This window comes from Dipodomys spectabilis, unplaced genomic scaffold (assembly GCF_019054845.1).
Source record: "Dipodomys spectabilis isolate Male_0828 unplaced genomic scaffold, ASM1905484v1 ptg000534l, whole genome shotgun sequence".
NCBI lineage: Eukaryota > Metazoa > Chordata > Mammalia > Rodentia > Heteromyidae > Dipodomys > Dipodomys spectabilis.
Genome location: NW_024871211.1, coordinates 724,685 through 747,397, shown reverse-complemented (window position 1 = coordinate 747,397; position 22,713 = coordinate 724,685). Strand labels below are relative to the sequence as shown.

Sequence of the window (22,713 nt, the reverse complement as noted above, 5' to 3'; positions counted from 1 at the left end):
CAGATCAGAAATGAAGCTGTGGCACAAAATGGTAAAGCTCTGGGCTTCTGCTCTGAGCTCTTGGTCTCAAGATGTAGACTAAGGATTTGTGTGGAGCACCTCCTTGGCGAATCCTTGAGGAAACCCACTTGAAGCCTCCTCAGGAGATTGCTGTTCAAAGCCAGCCCAAGCAGGAAAGTCTTTGAGACTCTTATCTCCAAAAACCAACAGAAAACCAGAAGTGGAGCACTGGCCCAGAGGGTAACTCCAGCTTTGAGAGAGAAAGCCCAGCAGGAAAAATAGGCCAGACCAGGCAAGAAAGTTTGGAAGGTGCTTATGTCCAATTAATGACCAGATGGCTTGAATTGGAGCTGTGGGGGTGGTAGAGCCTCACTCTTGAGCAAAACAGCTGAGGAACGCATCGGGCTTTGAGTTTAAGCACTGAGATGGCCACAAAATAAATTAAAAAAGAGAATACCAAGTTATGTATTAGTGCCCTACTTACTTATGTGTGTATATTACCACCCTGAGTGCAAACAGACCATATTCAATGCTTCTGTGTTATTTACTGATTTATTTTTAGATATACTCGTTGCACATACTGCATCATTCTCTTCATTTCAAGCACATGGCTTTTCTCTTCCAGGGTTCCAGACCTGTGTCTTTATATGATGCACACTTAAGCTCTCAGCAGCCTTTATTTACATTTTATTATGAGGCCAAGGCAGGGACAGGCACAAATAATGCAGGGGAAGAAAAGGCTAGGGTTCATAGAAATAACCAATATTCAGAAAATTTAACTTGGGGACGTAAAATTGGAGCATACTTATGGAAAAACTACCAGGAAGAAAAAGATGAGGAGGCTAAGAATGTGGATTAGTGAGAGAGTACTTGCTTAGCATGCAAGAAGCCCTTGGTTCGATTCCTCAGTAGCACACAGAAAATAAGCCAGAATTGGTGCTTTGTCTCAAGTAGCAGAGAGCTAGAGACAGTGCCAAGGCCTTGAATTCATCCCAAGAACTAGTAAGAGATCACTAGGTACTTAGGTAGGTAGGAAGGTAGGTAGGTAGGTAGGTGGATAGATAGATCTTGGACGTCAGGAGGAAAGAAGGGAATACTTCCCAGTGTGAGGCCTTCTGCAGGGTGCCAGGCCACCACATTGTCTTCACACAACCACAGAGCAGGAAGACTGTCTCTGTCCCACTTCTCAGGCAGACGAAGTTCCCAGAGCCAAGAGGGCAGAGCCAGGTTCTAACTCATGTGCTTGGAGACAGAAGAGAAAGGGCCCTGCTTCTCCTTGGACTGGGAATTTGCATTAATGATGTGCAGAATGAAGGAAGGAGAATGGACTGGCAGAGGTAGAAGAACGGTCTTTCAAATCTGACAGATGGAGAGTCAAAACCCCACTCCTTAAGACAGAGAGCAGGGTTTTTCTTCTCTGTTCATCCACTCTCCCCCACTAAACTGGCTCTCTATTGTTAACCTAAAGATAGCCTGAGGCTCCCTTCACTTGAGGGAGAAGGTAAATCAGTCATTGTTTGAAGAGACTGAGAAAAGCCTGACCCTGATGTAACTCTAACAAATGTTTCAAGGATCCCCCCATTGCTAGCTGTGCCTGGAATGCATGAAGTGCTTTTGCAGCTGACTTCCCTGTTGATTATGTACATTCTGCCTCCTAATCCTGCAGGCCTAGGTCTCTTCACCTAGCATGTCTTTTGAAACTGTTTACTGTCTTTCAAATACAGTGTTACACTGGAGTTCTTCCTGCTAACACGGCTAGGGCTTGGATCCTGAAAACTTCATTTGAACCCAGGATGGGTCAAAAATGTTTCTTTTCTGCTTCTATAGCTTAAGAATTCTAAGAACATTTAGAGTGCAAGTAACTTCTCATCACCAAGAGAAACACAGGAAGCTCTTGAACATCTGACATTTCAGAATTGGAAGTCAGAGTGTCCTAGACTTTCCTGCTCTGGCTGGCTTCACCCTGTGATCCTCAGATCTCAGCCTCCTGAGCTAGGTGACGGGTGTGAGACACTGCTGTTCTGCTTGTTTCAGAAGTGTAATGACATCGACAATACAAGTCAACTGCTCATCACAAAGTGCTTGGGGAGCATATTAAGTCTTTCAACATTGGACCTTTCAGAACCCCGTAGGACACAGGTTATAATGCTAGAGTCTGAGAGGCTGGGCATATGGATCTGCTACACTTGAACCTTGAGCTCTGCCTTGAATTCTGGTCTACATCAGCGTTCTACATCAATGTTCTCCTAATTAGCAAATAGGAAAAGTACTTTGATTAACCCTTACTTTTTTCCAGTTGTGTGAATTGAATCATGTCTAGACACTTTTCCTGAGCAAGGCAAACACTGCACCACTTGATCCACAGCGCCACGTGGGCTTTTGTTGGTTCATTGGAGATAACAGTCTAACAGGTTTTCCTTGTCTAGGCTGACTTTGAACAGTGGTCTTCAGATCTCAGCCTCCAGAGGAGCTAGGGTTCCAAGTGTGAGCCACTGGCATCTGGTCTATTGTTTTTGACAGTCTTGGGGCTTTTTTTTCTCAAGGCTAGCGCTCTACCACTTGAGCCACTTCACGTCTTCTGGCTTTCTGAGTATGTGGCACTGAGGATTCAAACCCTGGCATTCATGCAAGCTGAGTGAGCTCTTTACCACTAAGCCACATTTCTTGCCCCACCATTACAATTTTATCCCTCAACTTGCCTATCCTCAAGAAAATATTTCTGACTATAAATCATCTAAAGAGATCACTATAGTAAGGTGTCCAAAGGTAAAACACAGCTCACACTTGAGTGAGACTCTAAACGTGAAGACTGTGACAAATGTCTCCATTTAATTATGTATCATGTTTCAACATTTAATTTAATATTAATGAAAAATGAGTTATAATATCCTAAATTATTGTGTATAATTTTATAATGTATGTTCAAAATGTAATAAATATTATGTGTATAATAAAACAATAAATTAATGACTCAAATAAAAATAAAATACAAAATCAATAGTAATCATAATATGTAGTAAACATACATATGTAAGTATATATCATATATTACACATGTATAGAAATAGTTTTTCCATTGCAGGGCCTTCATTCGGGCCCTGGGAACTCTAGCCTGAATTTCTTTTCCTCAAGGACAGTGAGATTCGCCTTCACCCATGGTGCAAAAGAGTTACCTGGACAGTGAGATCAAATCCCAGCAATGGCAGAAATACTGGCCCCAGTTCCAAGACTGAGACTTAATTTTTTTAATGGAAGCAGGTATGTTTATTCAGTTTCATACTGAACATTAAACAAAAATACAGTGGAGAATTTTGTACAGCTATTCAGATATCCTTCCTTTACCCCTAAAGTTCTTCTCTGAGAACTACATTGTTTCTTTTTTTGTACATTTTTATTGTAAATATGTTGTACAGAGGGTTACAGTTACATGAGCAAGGTAATGAGTACATTTCCTATTGAGCACTGTTGCCTCCTCCTCTGTATTCTTCCTACCATACCTTCTCTCCCATCTCCACAACTACTCCCCCTGCCCTGGTCAGTGACTTATTTTTTTTTATTTTTGGCTTGGCACAGGGTTTGAATTTAAGTAGTGACAATGCTGCACCTTCCCACACATTGCTACAGATTTACCAAGACCCTGAGTTCAAATCCCAGGCTAGGAAAGAAAACTGGCAGAAATTCCAAAAAAGAGAGCTTTATTTTTTAATTTAATTAATTAATTAATTAATTTTTTTCTTTTTTTTTGGCCAACCATGGGGCTTGAACTCATGTCGTGGCAACTCTGCCTTAGCTTCGATCACCCTAGGCTGGGGTGCAGCACCTGGACCCATATTAGATCAGGGGATCCTAGGACCAGAGGGCTTGCAAGAAGAAAAAAAAAAGTTGGAAAGCACAAAAAGTGGTGAGCTGCAGAGGGCTGGAGGGTTTTGCGATTTTTTCTTTGCAAGGTGACTATCCTGGGTCTTAATTGCCTGGTTGCAAACTGGAGCTGACCTGCCATTGCTGAAAGCTGGCGGGCTATCAGGGAAACCATAGTCCAACCTGTTAACATAGGTTTCTGGTTCAAACCCGTCCTGACACCTACCAATGGCAGGAGATCGCAAGGGACTTGTTCCTATGCATACGAATAACAATTGAAAGAGTAGTTCATGCAACAGTTGAGTCTAAAATTGGATGCTGCCCACCCATGTATGGAAATATAGATCCTTGGTTTAATTATGAATTTATGACTATATTGTCCCCCACCAGGGCTTGATCTCAGGTCCAGGGAATGGCCTAGCTCTTAGTGGCTATAGGCTGGTGTGCTCACCATGACCCTTTCACCAATTGGGTCTGCTAGGCTTTGAGTTCAAATCTTTGCACAGCCAAAAGTTCATTCTGATGTGAGAATCCAATCGATCTACCTGTTTTCATCTCCTGTGAAAGTCCTGGGTCTCAGAGAGGATGGAGAATGCTATATAGGCAACTCTACAGCCATAAGAACAGGTTGTTATCCATGTCATCACAGTTATACCTATCACCATACTCAGTAAAAGACACAATACGAAGTACACCAAATGCAAGATGCTGTCCAAACATATATGTTAATATAGATCCTATGTTTAAATAATTAATTTATGGCTGTCGTGGGGCACCCTGAGGATCAATGTCAGATCCTGGGAATGGCCTAGCTCCTTAGTTGCTCACAGGCTAGTTTGTTCACCTTGACCTATTCACCAATTGGTCCTGCTAGGCTCTGAGACAGATCCCAGCACTACCAATAAGTGGATCATGAAGTAAGAAACTGAGTGTGAAAATTATTTTCCTTTTCTCTCAGAGTCCTGGGTGTTAGGCATGATGGAGAACATGTCTACAAATGTAGATGCTATGTGATAGTATATCATCAATGTAATAAATGGAGTGGGTGTCATCGTAGTAAATAAAATCAATGGTAAATAAATGAATAAAAAAATACAAGGAACAATCACACCAAACATGTATGGACTGAACATCTATAGGTAAGTATACATCCTATCTTTACAATGTATATAGATAGTATGCTTTCCAGAGCTGGGGCTTGAATTCGGGCCTAATGAACAGACCTGACTTTCTTTTCTTCAAGTATGGTAAGATTCCCCTTCATCCACAGTGCTGCAGATGTACCCAGACCCTGAGTTCAAACCCAAAACCGGGCAGAATAAACAGCGCGAATTGCAAGCCAGGGAGCTCATTTATTTTTTATTTTATTTTATTTTATGCTCAGCACGGCACTTGAACTCACGTCGTGGCAACTCTGCCTCAGCTTTGATCACTCAAGGCTGGGATGGAGCCACTGGACCCACAGCTGCTCCTGGGATCCTAAACCCCCAGGCCTTGAAGGGAAAAAATGCACAGAAAAATGTTGTGAGATAGCTTTTTATGTTTTCTTCCTTTGCACGGTGACCCTCCTGGGTCTGAATGACACTGTTGCAAAGGGTACTTCACCTTGCATTGCTGAAGGCTGGCAGAATACCGGGGAAGCCATAAGCCCACGTGGCAAGGTAGGTCCTGATTTCGAATCCCTGTCCTGACACAACCAATGCCAGGAGATACTAAGAGACTTGTTCCCATCCATAGAAATAACAATGGAATGTTATCAATGTCACGGTTGAATAAGTTGATTGTAAATGATGCTTCTATAAAATTAGCATAATTTTAGGAGGCTGATTGATTTTATTTAATATTATGAAGCATTAGAAGAATACTATCACTTACAGGAACACAATAATTTCAAGACACTGATTGATGTCATTAATAGTTTAAGGATGAAAACAATAACAATAATTACATGGAAGCATAATAAATACCCAAGAATTGGTACAAATGTAGTCTATATAAGTGAATAATGGACAGACATCTCTGGCATGCTATAAAGATACATATTTATTAGTATACTTCCATCTGTGTGACAATCTGTTCTTATTTTGTCAACCCCTGGGGCTTGATCTCAGGTCCTAGGAACTGCCTGTCAGCTCAATTTGCCCCAGGATGGCGTGTTGACACTCACCCATTCATGAATTTGGCCTTGTAGGCCATGAGTTCAGATGCCAGCACTCCCAAACAATGAATCGTGGAGTAAGAAACTGATGTTGACACATGTTTTCCTTTACTGTGAATCTTCTGGGTGTCAGGTATGAAGTTGAATACATATGCAGACCTATATACTATATATTCAATGTAATCAATGTTCTATGTGTCATAATAGTCAATAAAATAAACGGTCAATACATGATTAAAACAAAAAATAAAATGAAAAACTCCACTGAATGCAATATGGAGTCAACATATGTATATAAATATAAATCATATATGTAAATTGTAGGATGTTTTCTAGTGGTGGGGATCAATTTCAGGCCTAAGGAACAGACTTGAATTTCTTGTCTTCAAGGAGGAAATCTTCCCCTTCCCACACAGTGCAACAGAGTTACCCAGACCATGAGTTCCAATCCCAGTCTTGGCAGAAAAAATGGCACCTTTATAGTATATGAAGTCCAATTCTTCGGTATTTCATTATGCCTCCATTTTATGAATGTGATTGTTTAAATGCTTAATAAAGTATTAATTAAAATCGGTCAGTGTCCTATAATATAATTGTGCATAGAAAACTCAACAACTGCTCATTAATTCATGACATTAATCACATTCCATTGGTAATCATATGGATAGGAATGGATTTCTTAGTATCTCCTGCCATTTGGAGGTGGCAGGACCAGGATTCGAACTGTGGGCTCCAGCTCCCACCACTTAAACCCGAGGATAGGGAAATCATAAGGCTGTCCAAGAACATCAGCAATACCAATGATGAGGCAGGCAGCAGTGGTCTCAGCAATCCTACTTGTTACTTACAAGGCTGTGATGGGAGGATCAAAGTCATCCTAAGTAGGAAAGTCCTTGAGACCCCTGTCCAACTTCAGTGCCAACAAAACCAGAAGTAGAGCCGTGTAGCTCTTGTGGTAGAGGTCTAGCCTTGAGCAAAAGCAGCTCATGGGCTGTGCCCAGATCCTGAGTTCAAGGTTTGGGACTGACAACAAACAGACATACACAAGAATCTGTGCAGCCATCTGACTAAAGCAGGTCACGCTCTTGTGCCCAACTGAATTGGACATAGTTCCCAGAAAATGTGGCTGGGGGAGTTGCTGTTATCTTGACTCTGTACATGCTGCCTGCATCACAGGATTCTGGCCACAATCCCATTCTTTCATGTTTCTTTCTGACCAATGGAATACAAGAATTGTGGCCATGCCCACATTCCATGCTGCCCTGTACCCCCGGGATTCCCTCAGTTGGTTGTCACCACTACCAGCAGTTGAAGAAGTTAGAGGTGGCTGAGTAGTGAGCAAGAGACTTGAAGCTACTTTGGAGTAGGAAATTGATGTGCCCTCCTGCTTCCCAGCCCCATCCTCTGCTTCCTCCAAGGCACCACATTTCAAACCTCAGGTGTTGGCAAGCTTCTGGTAAGCTTGCAACCCTGACCTGGTCCCAGCCCCTGGTCCTCTGCTCTGGACCTGAGTGTCTGCAATGCCCCCTCCATTGCTGCTCACTCCATCATGAACATCAGCCAACAACTTTTCCCAGCAGCACAGGTGAGTGGCCACCCAGTGGGCCTGCACCGTGCGACACTCGTACCTGGAGACCCCCCCCAGGTCCCAGACTTGCACCTCCCTCATACCCAACAGTCCAGCCAGGGCTCTGCCACTAATGCGCCAAAAGGGTAGGGGGTGGGTGTCAACCCGGGGATCCCACCCCCATCCCTAGCGGCCAATGTCCCAGGAAAAGGGCAGATGCAGTGATGGGTGAAGAGGGGGCGCCACATCGTGTGCAGAGGAGGCGCCACATCGTCCCTGGCCTGGAGCAGTGGGAGACACAGAGCCATGCATCTGCACCCTTTTTCTCCCTAGTGGGAACTTGGTGGCTTTAGTCAAAGGTGGGGAGCAGCACCTCCACACCTGCCTTCTCTGGTCTTTTCTTTTTTTCTTTGCATGAGGGTTGTTGGATGCATAAGATAGACACCCCCCTTGCTGTTTGAGCCCTTGTCTTCTGTGCTTGGTCAACCTTTCACCTGAAGAGGGTCCCAGAAAAGCCCAGGAAGGAGGTGAAGGGCGCTGGGGGTCAAAGCAGAAGGTGAATATCTGGGAGGAATACCCCAACCCCCCTCACACATACACCTGGCCTGTTCCCTTACCCCTCAGCTGTAAACAGTTCTCACAGGATCATCACCAGCTCTGCCAGCATGTGCTGGTGCTCTTGTTCCATTTGATCTCCTCGTCCTCCCCAAGAATCCACCAATTAGCCCAGGAGCGTGTAGGTTAGAAGTAAGGAGTATGTCGATGTATGTATCCTTAGGAATCCATCCATTTCCCCCCACCACTGGTCAGACACCCCTCTGAGGTCACCATGACCCTCTGCTAGTTTCCTTTTCCAGGCTCTGAGGAGACACCTGTCTCAGGACTCCTTCACCCAGCATCCTGACCTAGGGTTTTGGTGAATGTGGAGTCAAGGCTGGTTGTTCCCAAGGGGGAGGATCTGGCCCTGGAGAAAGGGAGAGGCGTGGTGGTGCTGTTTCATTTGAGTGGTGCTCCCCTTGGGTGGGAGCCCTTGGTTCTCTCAAGGGAACCTCCATGCTCCAGCTTGTACATTGTGCCAGATGAGGAATGAACAGAGGCACTTCTGAGTCATGTGCGTGTGTGTGTGTGTGTGTGTGTGTGTGTGTGTGTGTGTGTGTGTGTGTGCATTAGAGAGAGAGAGAGGGAAAGAAAGAGAGATTATCTTTCTACTTGTACATCCTGACAGAGCTCAGGTGAGTGATCAATTGGCAAATTTCAGGTGCTGCATGGATGAGTCTTCTGTCACCAGTCTGGATTTGTGTGTGTGTAGAAGTGGGTTGCAACAAAGATAGTCGGACCCTTTGGTAACTTTTCCTGCTATCTTTGAGGGCTTCACAGCTGAGGTCTAGGGGCCTGGAAGGGTAAGGTGCTTGAAGGGAACTCATCATCATTAAATTACAAGACCAAGGGATTTGTATGCCCTGGAGCTGTCTACTCCCTTGGGTCTGGTTGGTGGCAGTGGGAGCTTGAGAGGACCTGGGAGTGTGTCTCACAGGGGGTGGTTTCCCAGGGGGACAGATTGTGTGGCCAGAACTTAGTAAGAATCTGCACCCTGCGAGTATGGAGTGCACCAGCATAGGTCAGAATCCGGGTCTTCTCACCATGATGTCTGATGGGTGACGCCAACCCTATTTTAAATCTTGACCTGTGATATTCAGATCTCAGACTCCTGAGTAACTAGGATTATAGGCATGAGCATCTGGCACCGGGCCTCGGATTCTTTTTGGTATATTAGGGTTTGAACTCAAGGCCTTATGCTTGCCAGTCAGGTCTTCCACCATGTGAGTCAAGCCCTTCTGTCTTGGGCATTTCCAAGATAGAGAGTAATATATGGTCAGGCTGGGCTGGATCATGGTCCGCCTATCTGACAGGCATGCTCCACCAGGCCTGGTCCTCTGTAGTTGGGATAGTAGACATGTAGCACCATGTTCAGGCATCGGTTTAGATGGATTATCTCAAACTCTTAGTGCACGGCAGCCAATTCTTGACCACAGGCCAAGCCTGGGTTAGGCCTCAACCATTGGACCTCAGTCTCCTCTTGGGACAATTGTGAGGAAACAAGGGATTTATACAGAGGGATCTCTGGCATAGGGCACAGAGGGAGCGGCCATCAGATACCATTCTTAGCAATTCTGTGAGCAAATGAAAGGAAGATACCTGGAAAAGGCTCAGGTGGAGCCTGTTATTAATCATGGAACAGTTGAGGGATTGTGAAACAAAACATAGCTCTCTTTCATCCTGACCTTATCCCCATAAGGAAGGGGATCCTTCACTGTGTTCAGTTTTGCAGCTGGGGATACAGAGGCAAGGAGAAGCCAGGTGACATACTCATGACCTCCAGTTCACAGGAATCCTGGCCTGACTTCTCTGCCATGCTCCCAGGGACAATGAGTGCTATCATTGTCAAGAAGTCCAATTCTTGTCAGTCTGGGTCTTGAACTCTGGTCCTGGGCGCTGTCCCCAAGCTCCTCAGATCAAGGCTCGCACACTACTACTTGAGCCACAGCACCGCTTCCAGTTTTTTGGTGCTTCTTTGGAGATAAGAGTCTCACAGACGTTCCTGCCTGGGCTGGCTGTGAACCATGATCCTCATATCTCAGCCTCCTATGTAGTTAGGATTAGAGGTCTGAGCCATGGGCACCCGGCTTAAGTGTAATTCTGACTTTTTCTCTCTCTCTCTCACAGGAAATGGTTTAATGCGTGCTGGAGGAGGTGGCCCAGCGTCCCCATGTGGCTAGAACCCAAGGTGGCCCTCTCATTCTGGAGGTAGGCTGTGGGTTAGGAGCTGTCTTGCTCAGCCTGTTTAACCAGGTCCGTGAGGTAAGCCCCTCTGTGCCTTGGCTAGACCATGACGGTTATTCACTGTCCATCCAGCCTTACTGGACTTAGTATTGTTTTGTATGTCATTTTCTACCACCTGGCCAAAATTATGATACATAGTTATGGAATGAAAATGTAATGCCATCTTAAGAAAGTCATTTAGGGCTCTGGGAATGTGACTTCATGTTGTGGTAATTGCCTAGCATGCATGAACCCCTGGGTTCAATTCATCACAGAAAAACACTGAAAGTGGTGCTGTGCCCCAAGTGGTAGAGTGGTGGCTTTGAGAAAAAAAAAAAAAAAAAAAAAAAAAAAAGCTCAGGAATAATTCCCTAGCCCTGAATTTAAGCTCCCTGGACTGTCAGAAACAAAACAAAACAAAACAGTTAGTAAATGCAAAATAAAGAACACATACTTGGAATATATAATTGCTCCTTCCATATTGATACCTGACAACAGTCCCTAATTCATGCATTTTGTCTATATTAGGATACTGTGTTGAAAAAAAAAATGTTTTGTTCATTAGATCACTGCAGTTAATGCCAGGAATGTACTTAGATGTCAAGGGAAGGTGAATTCTGGAAATTCAAAGATTCCAGGCTTTTGGGAGGTCACTGCTAATCACAGAGAAGGCTAGTCTAAGTGAGATTTGGAAATCTTTTTGGACAGTCATGGCACCAAAAAGGCAGAGGCTAATTAACAGTTGTGATAGAAGAGAAGGAATAACTCCAGATGGAAGGAATAAATGATAGTAACTAACGTATACCAGAAACTGTACTAGGGAAATATTTTTGGTTATTGAAGAACTAGTTATCAACTAGGCTTATACCTCATTGCCTTTAACATTCTAAATCTCTTAGACTAGTTCTTAATATCTGTGTGATAAATGTATCTCCTTCTATGCTGTTCTTTCATACCTGATCTCCTTTGCTTTCTAAAAATCTCAGTCTTTCTATATTACTCTATGAATATTGTCTAATACTAAATAACACCTACACAGATGGCATAGGATGCTAATGTAAGAGTCCCATAGCTCATGAGTCATTAATATAACAACATGGAAAAATGAGGACATATTTATTCCTACCCCAATTTTTCTGAAAAGCTGCAATGTCATCATTTGATTCAAATTTCCATTCTTTGTCTACATAGTGTCATTAAGTACACATAAATGCAAATATGAACCAGGTGCTGGTAGCTTAAGCCTGTAATCCTAGCTACTCAGAAGGATGAGACCAGAGGATTGTGGTTCAAAGCAAGCTTTGTCAGGAAAGTCCATGAGACCCTTATCTTCAATTAATCACAGGAAACCCAGAAGTGGTGCTGTAGCTAAAGTGATAGAGTGCTCAAATTGGGATTAAGAGGTGAGGGACAGCGCCGAGGATCAGAGTGAAAGCACCATGACCAACAAAAAAAGTGCAAATATGACTTTCAGTTTCCCCAAAAGGAATGACAAGGTCAATAGTAATCTTTCCAAGCATAAAAAATAATTCCAAAATGATTCAGTACACCTACTTTTGCTGAGTTATTTAAGTTATGGCTTCTTTGCTGGGAATATTCTTTTCTTTTAAAAATTGTCATATATTAGCTTTATAATAAACTTCATCGAATATTTCTTTTATCAAAAGAGAAGTCCATACTGTGGATCTCACTTGTCTTTCTTACTGTTTTAGTTCAAAGCCAACCCAGACAGAAAAGTCTGTGAAACTCTTATCTGTAAATAAACATTAAAAAAGCCTAAAGTGGAGTTTTGGCTCAAGCAGTAGAGTACTATTTTTGAGGATAGGTGGGCAAGAAAGACAACTGTTCAGGGACAGAGTCCAGCCTCTGGGTTCAAGCCCCAGAACCAGGGCAAACTAAACAAACAAGCAAACACAAACAACCCCCGATATTTCTTTGGGATTCTCCTTAAAGGGATACTGGTCTGAGAAGAAGCTGCTTGTGCCGATCATACTCACATGATCCTGCTTTTTTGGAATTCTTATTGCTATGGAGAACTCAGGACCAGACTAAAGGAAGTGATAACTGACTCCTGCAAAAAGAGAATCATCTCAGGGGTGAAATATCCATCCATAAGACACTTTTAAACCTCCATGTCTTTGTTTCTTTGCAGTAGAACAATTTTAAAACAATGTTATTAGGGGATGGGAATGTGGTTCAGTGGTAGAGTACTTGCCTTGCATGCATGAGGCCCTGATTTTTCAGTACCACATAAACAGAAAAAGTCAGAAATGGCGCTGTGGTTCAAGTGGTAGAGCACTATCCTTGAGCTGAAGAGCTGAGGGAGAGCGCCCAGGTCCAGAGTTAAAGCCACACAATTGGCAAAAACAAATACGAACTAACTAAAAAAAACAACAATGTTAATTTCTTTTATTCTATGATGGCCTTCACATGGCATATTATTATCTTTTGTAATACTCTCAACTAGAAGTTTACAGACAAGTTTATATGAATAAAAAATACACTGGAAAAAGCAAGGGACAGAGTTTCCTTAAAGCCTTGGGATTCTTTTCTTGTAAAGTAAAAAGGAAAGCAGAAGTTAATTTGAACTCTATCATTCCTCTATGTTCAATTCCTCTCCTGGGATCAGTTTCCACAAAGTCCAGTAACAATCATTGGTGCTTCTTGAGGTCTAAGGAATGTTTTCAGGCTTCATTGAACTAACACAACGACACTTTTGGACATGAGGTAACAGGTGCTTCAGAGAAAACTTAGTAAAGAGAAAATATATTTATATTGCTTATAAATACATTATCCATGAGTACATTCAGTTAAAACTTCATAATTACTCTGCAAATTAAGCCAAATTTTAAATGGGAAGAAGGTCCTCAGATCATTCTTTTTGTGAGTGTATATGCTGTGCATTATTTCCCTAGTGCACATGAGTTAACAGTAAACGAAACATTTGCAATAATAGGAGAAAGAGAAGTTCTGTGTTTAAGTATAAGGGTTCAATACACTATAGAAGACTACAAATAAGACAACATCAAAACAATAAAGCCAAGTCCAGTATGTAGATTTATGGGAGTGTTCCTAAGTGGAATATGAAGTATGAGGCTTTTCCCTTTCTAAATCACGCTTGCTAATCGCACGAATTTTTAAAAGTAGAATGGAAGAATAATTCTGGTTCCAAAGCAAGTCAGCTATAAGGGCATGGATTTAACTGGAAAAAAAGTCCATCTTGAGAGAGCAGGAATTATAATAGCAATGAACTAGTGGCTAAGATCACATTTCTTTTTCTTTCCTTTACTTGCATTTTGTTGTTGTTGTTGGTCTTGGCACTTGAACTCTGAGCCTGGGCGCTGTCCCTCTGCTATTCAGCTCAAGGCTACTGCTCTACCACTTGAGCCACAGTGCCACTTCCAGTTTTCTTGTAGTTAATTGGAGAAAATAGTCTCTTGGACTTTCCTACCTGGGCTGGCTTTGAACCCCAATCCTCAGATCTCTCCACCACCTGGCGTAAGATCACATTTCTAACAGTGTACACTCAGCATATGCAATGTATATGTTCATCTATCTTTCTATGAATTTTTGAGTTAAAAATCTGGACTACAGCTTAGACTTTTCACTCACAAAAATGTTTGTAGTTTAAAAGTCGATACTTCTGGAGAAATAAAACCTATGAATGTAATGGAGTCTGGCAAGTTCAGTTTGCATGCAGCCTGGGCAGAACAGTCTTTGCCACACTACCAGCCAAAACCTGGATTGGAAGAATGTCTCAGGTGATGGAATACCAGTCATGAGCAAGATTGATGAATAAGAGCTTAAGGCTTTTGCATACATACATACAAACACACACATACACACAGAGGCACTTATATGTGCACACACAAATACAGAAATGAAACAACTCTTAGAATATTCAGAAAAGTTTTAAAAAAGCAATAGAAAATATGTCCTGAGTAAGAATTAAGAGATAAATTTTAATATTAGAAAGTCCTCAAGTGAACTTTCTTCAAAAAAGTTTGAGACTATTACATAGGTAGGGACGAGGAATAGTAAGAGAGTTAAGTAATTATTATTAAAAGGATGGAATGAATCAGAGATACCAGCAGGTGCATCTGAAGATGATCATATCCTGTGTCAAATTTAGAAGATCTTTGAAAATAGTACATAAACACTCTGAGCAGTCATTCTAGTGGATAATATCATTGGAGAAGTTCAGATTTGCTAGTCTATGTCTAGATTAAATAAACCAACAATGCATGGCAGGGCAATGTGATACAAGCTTGGAATTCTAGTACTCAGACTAAGGCAGGAGATTAGAGAGTAGAATTAAGTAGTGATACTTTCCCTGGACCAGGTAGTATAATTTTGTCTAATAAAACAAACCAAACAACAAGAAAGGAATACACAGTTGGAAGTTTGGGCTAATTTTGTCATTATGTTTTGAAAAGTCAACATTCCTATTGAAATGTAACTCGTATATAATCTTCAGTTGTGTTTTAAAAGCTCTCTTCATTACAGAACATTCCCAGATTCCAAATGGCTCATGATTCCCACCCAAAATTTGAAAAAGTAAGTAAGCATCATTCTGTTGGATTCCAAAGAAATGACGAAGGATTACAAAATCTTAAGCCTAGAGAAATAGCAAAGTTCATCAAATGCAGGACTTTGTAGATCTTGCTAAATTAGAATTTAGAGTTAAAATAAATATTTTAGTTTTGTTTGTAATTTAATATTTTATAGGATGCTACAAAATTCTTTTTAAGTAGAGGGTTTAATTGACAAATTCACAAATGTTTCTGGCATTCTATTTGCCTAGAATATGCTTTCAAGAGAGTTATAATTAGATCTTAGTTAATAGATAATTCCAACAGTTCATGTATAAGATGATAATGTAAATAATCTAGACAGAGTTGCCAACAAATCAATATTAATTTATAAATATAGAAAAAAATGCAATTTTTGAGGGTTTTGTATGACATTGTATGAAGAGAATAATTGTGTGACATCTTCTTTCTTCTACCTATAGGTAACACAGGAAGCAAGTTCCTTAATTACCTGCCTCTGTATACAATGAGAAAAATGCTACATTTGGGATTTGTTTTTGTTTTATTGGTTTGTCCTAGGACTTGATATCTGGGCCTGTAAACTGTCTCTGAGCCTGTTTATAATCAAGGATCGTGCGCTACCACTTCAATCTCAGTGCCACTTGTGTCTGACTTTTTCTGAGTTTATTGGAGATTTCAACCATAATCTTCTGACCTTAGCATCCTGAATATCTGTGATAGTTTAAAAAGTATAAAAATGAATAACATTTGCAAGTGTTCTGATCTCAAGAATCTCACTAGGGGAAAAATGATGCAACTCAGTTTATTGTAGTATTCTTTCCAGAACAAGGAGTGCATCACATTATCAGAGGTGTAGTATTTTTCACAATAGAGATAAGCTATTCATGATGTGAATTAAGGGAATTTTAAGGTGCACTTTACAAGTTGGAAACTATTGGACTAGGATGACTTTATAGCATAAATCTTGGGATTGATGGTCATAGAAATAATAGCTTACTCTGATAAAATTTGCTTACTCTTTAAGAATTAATTACAGATGCTTCATAATTTTTTCCTCTACGAGAATGCGGCTATTTTTCTGTTGACTTCTCAATTTGTAACACTCCATTGGAAACTGCATCTATTGCAAAATTACATAACATGCAAACAGGTACTGTTTTGAATATCTCAGGTATGGAATGTTCAGAATTTGAAAATGAGTATTAGTCATAGGAATTTTGAGGAACATATATATTCTGTCCTCTTAACAACTTATTTACTTTTAAAAGTTATGGGTTTCCATAGAATTAAACTGTTTTCGGTTTTATTATGAGAAACTACTATATTTATTCTTTTTTCAAAATATTGGCAAGTTTATTGTGAAAATATTGTCTAGTTGGATAACATTCAAGTTGATGACTCTCTGATAAAAAGGAGTAATCCATTCAAATTAGATGCCAAATAGTATTGATTTTTAAAAAGTTGCTACATAAAATAAAGAATAATATTTACTTTAACAATACAGTGAAATTATATTTTATGCAGCTTATTTTTTAATTTAGTTTTATTGTCAAATTGATGTACAATGGGGTTCCAGTAATTGTAAGGTAGTGAATATATAACTTTTCAAACTTGTTACCCCCTCTTTCATTTTTGTCACAGTTTTCTTTCACCTCAATACTCCTCACAAGTTGTAATGTACATTTCCAACATATTGTCTTGTGAGTAATGCTATTGCATTGTCTTCCCCTTTGTCCTTTGTCTCGCCATTTTGTTGTTCCTCTTCCCTTCCCTAATTAAGGTAAATGTATACACAGGCTACCAAAATCAAATAGAGCCAAGGACAAACCATAGGGGTAAAAACCCAAAGAAAATAGAAATCACATAGTACATTAAAAACAACTGCAAAAAAAATCTCTGTTTCCATATCTTGGAGTTCATTTTGCTCAGCATCAGCTTATATCTTCATATAGACACATAAAGCCACTGGAAAATAATAGGTGCCTGGACACTATATCATGTGAACAACATGTTAGAGTTTTTGATGGTAAAGGTTGAATTAGGATTGGGGAAAACGTAATTTTGATAAAGGGATTTCAAAAGAATTAAAAAATTATGACAGGCATATTTTAATTGTTCAAACTTTTTAACAACTTAGCCTATTAAGAAAATTGCCTGGGAAAATAGGCTTTAATGCAAATAAAGCTATGGAGACTTAGTTGAGAGGGAGAAATGTGGGTAAAGATAGCTCATTTTCACAATAAACAAACAAACTTCAGAAACCTTACTGTAAATCCTGTAGGTTCCCTTGAGAATTGTCCTTACCCAGGAAATATACTCTCACTGTGTGAAATTCAAAGTTCTTAAAAAAACCTAAGACATCAAAATTTGTGAATTGAACTTTCATTACCAAAATTATTCTTTGAAAAAGATAATTTGGGTCAAAATATTTAGGCAGAAAGTGCCCTCCAAAATGAAAGAAGGTATTGGGTTCACGCTTTTCTGTTTGTAACACTTTCCCCAATGTCTTTGCACGTGAAGCACTGAAACACAGAAAAAAAATCTGATTGGATACTCCTATGATAACACATTTCTAAGCAGCTCACAAAAAATAATATCCTTATCAACATGAGGTAGTGAAGACTTCTCATTACATAAGCCAAAAAGTTTGGGATCAGAAAAGAATTGCGTAAATTGAAAGGGTAAGCAAACAATGTTCTTACAAGCCCTATCTAAGCATATTGACTTCAGCAGTGGAGGGGGGCCAGAAATTTTGATATAGATTTTCTTAATATTTTTGCTACCTAAAGTGATTTTACAGAGCCTATATGGCTCACTACAATGCAGAATAGATTGAATGAAGACAGGAAAATAAATTCTATGTTCAAATGAGGCAACTTCAAAGAGTTTTAAAAGAGAAACCATGAAGATATAGAGGGGCGGGGTGAGGAGGATATCTTATAGACTTTCAGCTTCACTGGACTTGAGGCCAAGAAGCTGTGCCTAATTGGAAATCAGGCAAGAGCTAAGAGGAGGACATAGATTTAGGACTTACAAGCATTGTCTTTTGTAACAGACACTGTCACCCAAGGTATGGATGATTTAACTCTATTCTTTTCCATACATCTTGCTGAGCAAATGCAAGACCAAGAGAAAAATAACCTATTGAAATATTTTTGCAAAGTATAACTTCACTGATCCTGATATGGTATCTAAGGAGAGTCCTAAGGGAGAACATAAAAGTGGAATATACTTTGGTTTCCTCTAAGCATCTTGTTAGCAAAATATATCTTTGAGGTTAGAAGTGATTGAACCAAAAAGTAGTGGAGTACTTATTTTTGTGACACTTTAGACACAAGAAGATTTTAAGGTAAAAGAATAAAAGTATAGCTAAATATTTGTGATCACAACTTCTTGGACTGGTTTTGTGGAGACAAAGTTTTACATTAGAGTTTGTCCTCATTAACATAGATGTTGGTTTTTTGTGGCAACCAAATGCAACGGTGAAGTTTAATGGACTCTCTTAGTCAAGTAAACAGCATGGTAGAAAAAATGGCAAATAATATTTAGTAAATTAGTTTGGTTAATTACTTTGCCAGAACAAAGAATGAAAGATATAATTCAAAATCACTTGACTTAAAAGTTTGACGAAAGGGTAGTGAAGAGAGATGAAAGAAAATATAGAGGACTTTTCTGTCTCCAGTGGAGTAATGGGTTCTTGATCTTGTTTCTTCCATTCTATCTTCACAAGCTATCAAGGGTGGCTGAGGACTGGATTATCCATTGCAGACAAAGAGAACTCACAGAAGAAAATATTTGCAGCACATGTAGGTGATTCTTAACCTTAGACAATCTATTTAAATATGTTCAAAATTCTCTGCTACCCAAAACTGCCCTCTTTGAACAGCTTTGTTTGCTTTTCCCAACACTACCCTTCATTGACTATTTAAAATTTTGAGAGGTCACATTCATCCTCTCTAGAGATTGCTGTTTGGTTGTGATTTTTGTGTGTTTTTGTATTTTGTTGTGTTTTCTAACTAAATTACAAAAGGTTTTGCAAGTGTATTACAAAAAATATGTCCATCTAATTGTCCAATGCTCCTTGATCAGAGTGACTCCTTCTATCATTCTCAACCAACCCCTTCTCCAAGATTTATTTCAGATTTACCACTTCCTTTATCACATGTGTACATTGAGTATTCTAGCTGTACATGCCCCTTGTTCCATTTTTCATTCATTCTATGCCTTTACTATTATTCCTCTCTGGTTTCAACTTCCTGATAGTCATTCTGTTAAACTGTCTGTTAATATTTTGAAAGGTTTATATACATTCCACGGAGTTTCAATCCTGCATATACTTGAACTGATGTCAGCTTATATTTCCATAATTCATTCATCTGCAATAACAATTTGCAAGACTGGAGATGTGAAGCACCTACACATGATTTTATTCTCATCCATTTGGAAGATTAATCTTTAGTCAACAAGAAAGTTTAAATATGGCTTAGAATATATTCCTAACTACAAAATTTTATAAATGGCTTTGTAAAAAGGTTTGTGATTATTTTATTTTACATGGGATAATATTTTCTACTACCTATAAGTTTTGGAAAAAGAAGAAAACCACGATTTACTACTATAGAGGAATATGGTAGAAACAGAAGACAGATTTTATGTTTGTCACATCTCTGATGAGTACCCATATTCATGACTTTAAGTCATATTTCTTACTATGTTAGATAGATAGGGAAAACATAAAACAACATATGATAAGGCATCTATTTGTGACTTTTCAAAATGTACCTTATTAAGTGATGAAACTTACTTTATTAGCTAGTTTTTGGGTTTGTATTATGGGAGGTTGTTCTATTTGACACATTTCTGAAAGGCACCTACTGAACAACACAAATGGTGGGTGGTACTGTTTCTACACTTTAATGAATGGTTGAACCTGCTTGGCATTAGTGCTGGATAAATAAATCAACTCTATTGTAATTTGCACCCTAAACTTGAAAAATTTGTAATGTTACTATCGTCTACTTGTCAAATGTTATTTTGGTGAATGTGATTTTTAAAAGATTATTTCAAAAGGAATCTGTTTTCAGGAGATTAAATGTAGGTTGTCATTTGTTTGTGAATGATAACATTTTTATACAACAGAACCAAGTTTTACTGAAGTACCAGTATTTTGAAGCATTAACGATATTCTCAATTAATGTTTTTGTGAATTATATTTGACCTGAAGTCAAGTTTTCCTAGCCTTGGTAGACTAATTATGGATCTATCGTTCTAGGAACTAATTTTTTGGCCTACTTATGCTGGACAGAAATCTTTCAGTAATCATCAGAAGAGGGGTATTAAAAATAATTTTGTGACATTTGTGATCTTGGTCACACATATGGGCTGGTCATTTGTTTGAAAGTTTGAATTACTGTACTTTCAGATTTTGTGATCTCATCTTTCATTTTAAGTTGCACTGCATTTCACAATTGCAAACTGCTGATTCCGGTGTCATAAGGAATTGAGATGGATTTTCAATTACTTTCTGTTGACATGTTTCATGAGTCTAGGTGAGAAATCTTGCCCTTGTTATCTGATGAAGCAGATAACTGGGACCTGGGATCCTAGGACCCATGGGTCCTGCAGAAGAGTAATACATTTTAGATATCATATCATAAAATTTGGGTATAATCAGTAGGAAGGCTTCCGAAATTGGAGAAAAATATTTTGGAATCAGTGAGTTAAAACAATAAACAGAGCAGCAGAGTAAAGTCCCTTATAGATTAGAGGAAAACAACAATTTTTTTTTACAATGTGAATTCAGAAGACCAAGAACACTTAGAAGGTATCAAAAGTTTATACCAAAGACATTGCATTGATACTTTTTATTTTCAAATGTACATTCTAAACCTTATTATTTATATTCCAATTTATTTATTGTAATAAATATCTATTTATTTGTCACATTATCAATTAATTCTAGTAAGTTTCACTGTGTGAAATAAAATATTAGCACGTATAAAGATAAAATATGTAACTATATATAATATAAGAAAAAGGCACATATTTTTCAATGTACTGTTGTGGTTCGGGTATCAAAGGCAACTGTCTTTTAAAGTATTATTCCATTATTTCTACCTCAGTGTTGGTAGAGTTGGACCTAAAGCTTTACAATTTGTAGATTTACAGCCTAGAGGCAAGAGGAAACAATGTGATAAACATTACCAATTTAAGGCCTAATATCAAGGAGAAACATATAGACTTCTCTTGTAACTATGAAAATATTGGGTGAAAGAAAGGCAGTAGTGTAAATTCCTGCCTGGTTGGATGGTAGACTGGCCAGGACATTAGGTAATCATGCATGTCAAAACTTTTTCACCTTCTTGGCTTTAGCTACTTTTGAAATACTAGGTATAAGAAACAATTATATTTTGATAAAATACATTCTAGTCTAAACGATTCTGTCTTAATTGTTCATCTCTCTATGATCCTTTTTAACTAAGATTAGTTTTGTTCCAGTAAGAAAATCTATGCTGTCAGGGTAAGATATTCTGGTTGGTCTGTTGCTACATGGAAGAAGAGTAAGGGTCAGGTAGACATTTGTGCCAGTAAGACCTCATTTAGGAATTTTAAGCTGCAGAAGTTTAGAAGGAGCTCTTAAGCAAGGCTTGCTTTGAATCCATTAGCTCCACAAAGCTAACTCAGGTGATAAATAAGTACTTGAAAAGCTATCACCTTTGGACCTAGCTATAAAGGCTTCAAAGTATGATCAAATTTTAAATGAAAAAGACTTAAAATAGTTATTGACAAAAAAAATTGAAAATGTGAGCAATCGACCAAACAATATGTTTTTTCCAATATACACAGAATTTTAGAGAAGTAAGATCAATAACATTTTTAGGAACAATAAGGTTTCCTGGTTACAAAAAGTCAACTAAAGATATATGCCTTTATAAAGATTGCATCATTAACTACTTAACTTTACAGGATACTACATGCTTCAGCAGCACATTTACCCAAATTACAACAATATAGAGATTATCATGGCACTTGCACAAGGATGATATGAAAATTTGTGAAGTATTCCATATTTTTCATTCTTCAGATGTAAGAAATGAAAAACAGTTATTAAAAAATTGATTACAAAAATACAAGTCATTATGTCAAAAATGAACTTTACAACTTTGGTGCGGGGAGGGGGCTAGTGAGGAGGATTGAGTGGGGGGGGGGAGAGGGAGGATGGGAAGGGATGAGAAGGGGAAACAAAGGAGGAGGCTACAATGCTTGAAAAGAAATTTACTCATCAGGCTGAGAACACTCAAAGAGATCTGCAGGAATCCCACGAACGGGAGGAAGCTAATCAAAGAGTAATACAGGAATTGAGAGACCAGGTAGAGAACACACAAAGATCACTAAAGGCATTCATGGAATCCATTAACAAAGAGCTGAAGGAAGTCAGGGAGACCACAAAGGGAATGCTGAATGGAACCCAACAGAAGGAATGGGAGCCCAAAGAAACCATAACCAATCAACTAAGTGATTTGAGGACAAACACTGAACACCAAATTAAGGAAGTAAAGAAATTCATACAAGACCTAAAACAGAGCTTCAACAAAGAACTTGAAGCCATCAAAGCTGACCAAATAGAAGGAAAAGAGATAAAAAACAAAGTAGAGAGTCTTGACAGCAGGTTAGACCATGCAGAAGATCGAATCTCAGGGATTGAAGACAGCCTAGATATTATAGAGAAAGAACATACAAGCATCCAAGACAAGTCC

The 22,713-nt window shown here is 39.2% G+C and overlaps 1 pseudogene; it reads left to right on the top strand.

Moving 5' to 3' along the window:
• Window positions 1-21,930: 21,930 nt before the first annotated feature.
• On the top strand, window positions 21,931-22,030 carry LOC122099804 (annotated as a pseudogene).
• Window positions 22,031-22,713: the final 683 nt, after the last annotated feature.